This window comes from Brassica napus, unplaced genomic scaffold, assembly GCF_020379485.1.
Source record: "Brassica napus cultivar Da-Ae unplaced genomic scaffold, Da-Ae ScsIHWf_1038;HRSCAF=1454, whole genome shotgun sequence".
Taxonomy (NCBI): domain Eukaryota; kingdom Viridiplantae; phylum Streptophyta; class Magnoliopsida; order Brassicales; family Brassicaceae; genus Brassica; species Brassica napus.
The window spans coordinates 14170-17153 of record NW_026014467.1 but is presented as its reverse complement, the minus strand read 5'-3'; the positions used below and the strand labels follow the sequence as shown (position 1 = coordinate 17153).

Genomic DNA, 2984 nt, shown 5'->3' with positions numbered 1-2984 from the left:
TATCAGCAAAAGAACGTTCTCCTGTGCTTCCAGACATACTGAACTCCAGATATTCTTGTAGGGAATCGATTCTGTAAAAGATGAATCAGTAAATTCAAATTCACTGAGATTACATCTTTGTGAGATCGTCAATAAAGTACCAAGGGTATTTTTAGAGTCTACCGAATCAGTATAGCTATCCTTCTTCTGACACAGCAACGCAATTTGAATTAGTATAGAACTGAAGTGTTAGATAATTTATTTCGTTTTTTTTTTTGCTTGTCGATGTATAACCATGTTCCACTTCTTCAAATTCCTGTATCTGTAATCTATAGGGGCTTTGATCCTTTATTTGTTTTGGACTAGAAAATAAACTAAAGATTAGATAAAATGAAAATTCAAGAGGGTGGTTTCTAATTCTAATAATTCATTAAGGAAATTCTCATATTGTCCCAAGTCAATTGAATCCAAAACCCATCAATTTCATTTTTGTTGCATATGCATAATTGTAGAAGATATTTTTTTGTAATGATAATGTGACCCCCCCCCGTTTTTGCTTTTTATTTCATTTTATTTTAAGGAATTAATTTCCAGTAACAAGAAAAGGAAGAATAGTTTTGGATCAATTCAAAAGAACAACAAATAATAAAAAAATAATAATACTAAATCTTTGGAATGCGTGCATTGTTTTGTTGTATTCAATTTAAAGGTTTTTTCTTTCTTTAACTAACTACAAAGATGATGGGTTTTTCACTCTATTTTCTATATAATATCGAAAGAAAAAAACCTAAAACCTAGAAAGGAAACGATAATAGAAATTGCTAATTACAAGTTTTAAAAATCTAGTTAAAATAAATAACTCTTTTTTTGACTGATCTCGTTCTCCGTGTAGGATACTGCTTTTTGGTTTAATTTCATAGATTAAATGAAGAAAACTGCTCTACTATATTAATCTACTTTATTCAAAATTGAATTTATTTCAATTTGAATAAATGTAGAAGGGGGCATATTCTAGGTTCTAAGGTCACTTAAAAAAAAAAGAATCAAACAACTTTTTTAAAAATTTTTACATGTTTATTCAAAAAAAGTTCTATGTTTTAACTGAAGTTATATAATAGAGTTATTTTTTTATGTATTATTTTTTCTTATTAATTTCTTAAAGAGTTTTTCAATGAATCAGTTACGTGAATTCTGAATCCTGAGATGGTGCAGATGCCAAAGACGATGAATTTCGTTTTTTCTTTTTCTCTATTTTTGTTCATACCACCGATAATGCTTGATAACTCACAAATTTTCAATTTAATTTTTTGATTCTTGGAACTAGTATTTGTATCTATCTTTACTTTAAAAAATTTTTTTATTGAAACTTCGGGAAGTACTTTAGAAACATATGTATAAAAAAACATATTTTATTGAGTCCCTTCATGCCTACTATAACTAGTTATTTCGGTTTTCTACTAGCAGCTTTAACTATAACCTCAGTTCTATTTATTGGTCTAAGCAAAATACGACTTATTTGAAATTAATTGAATGAATCTTTTTTGATCAAAAAAGATTTATATGGTATTTCATATGTTCGATAGTTCCTTACCGTGTTAATTACCCAATTTTGGTCATTGAGATTCGTCGGCAATACAGATTAAGAGCTAGGAATAGATAGTACCTCTCTTTTCTCCCTTTCAAAAATGAAAACAAAATAAAATTGAAATGATTGAAGTTTCTTTATTTGGAATCGTCTTAGGTCTAATTCCTATTACTTTGGCTGGATTATTCGTAACTGCTTATTTACAATACAGACGTGGTGATCAGTTGGACTTTTGATTAATTAACATCTCTTTTTTTTGACTGACCTCCTTCTTGCTTTCATATGCGGGAGGTCGAATTCAGATTGCTGCTCAATTATTTGCGAACAGTGGAATTTTGACACAATCTAATAAACAAGAGTGACATCACGCTCTGTAGGATTTGAACCTACGACATTGGGTTTTGGAGACCCACGTTCTACCGAACTGAACTAAGAGCGCTTTTCTTGTTTTTTATAAAAAAACGAAAAGGCTAGAAAGAGGACATTCTTTAACTCGAATCGATTTTGTACGTATATACTATATCATAGTATATCATAAAATTCAGAATTATATGTATGTCCAATTTTATTAAAAAAAGATAAATCTAAAATGGATTCCTCGTTACTGCTCTTCTGAGCAGTAATTAGGTAGGGATGACAGGATTTGAACCCGTGACATTTTGTACCCAAAACAAACGCGCTACCAAGCTGCGCTACATCCCTTTCGATTGGTTTACAGTGTCATTGTAAACAATTCCTATCTTGTTTTCCACATCCTTCTTTTTTTTTTGTTTCATATCAGATAACAAACATATATATAAGTATAATTAAAAAAATTACTTTTTTTAGGCAAATCCTATCAATTTCAAATTTACATAAAAAGGCGTTTCCATTTGAAAATGGAATCTATAAGATCGTTCTAGTAGACAATATTTCAATTCTAATTTTGAAAATGGGGGGTTACATATACAAATACAAGAACTTCTTAACTACATGTACATCTATAGTTATATATATTACTATATATATTGTAATACAATAAAGAAGAAAGAAGGAGGATTTCAAATGCGAGATCTAAAAACATATCTTTCCGTAGCACCGGTACTAAGTACTCTATGGTTCGTTTCGTTAGCAGGTTTATTAATAGAGATTAATCGTTTATTTCCAGATGCATTAACATTTCCCTTTTTTTAATTCTAGTTATTAACATCAGAAAGGATAAAAAAATTTAGAGATACGATCAACGATCGGGGAATAACCCCCCCTTTTTTTTCTAATTCTAAAAAAAGAATTAGAAAAAAAAAAGGGGGGCCGAAAGGTCATAAAAACGAGGGTTCAGGATCCAATTAAAAAAAAAGTGTTGCTAGGGAAAGAGTATCCTACGAGATACTTAAAAAAAATACTGTACAAAGATTTGAAATATAGTTTTCAAAAAATCATT

At 29.5% G+C, this 2984-nt stretch overlaps 1 non-coding gene across 1 annotated transcript; it reads right to left on the bottom strand.

Annotated features, from left to right (window-relative positions):
* Nucleotides 1-1929: 1929 nt before the first annotated feature.
* Nucleotides 1930-2003, bottom strand: TRNAW-CCA. The gene has a single exon. It is a non-coding gene; the product is annotated as a tRNA-Trp (tRNA).
* Between the last annotated feature and the right edge of the window lie 981 nt (nucleotides 2004-2984).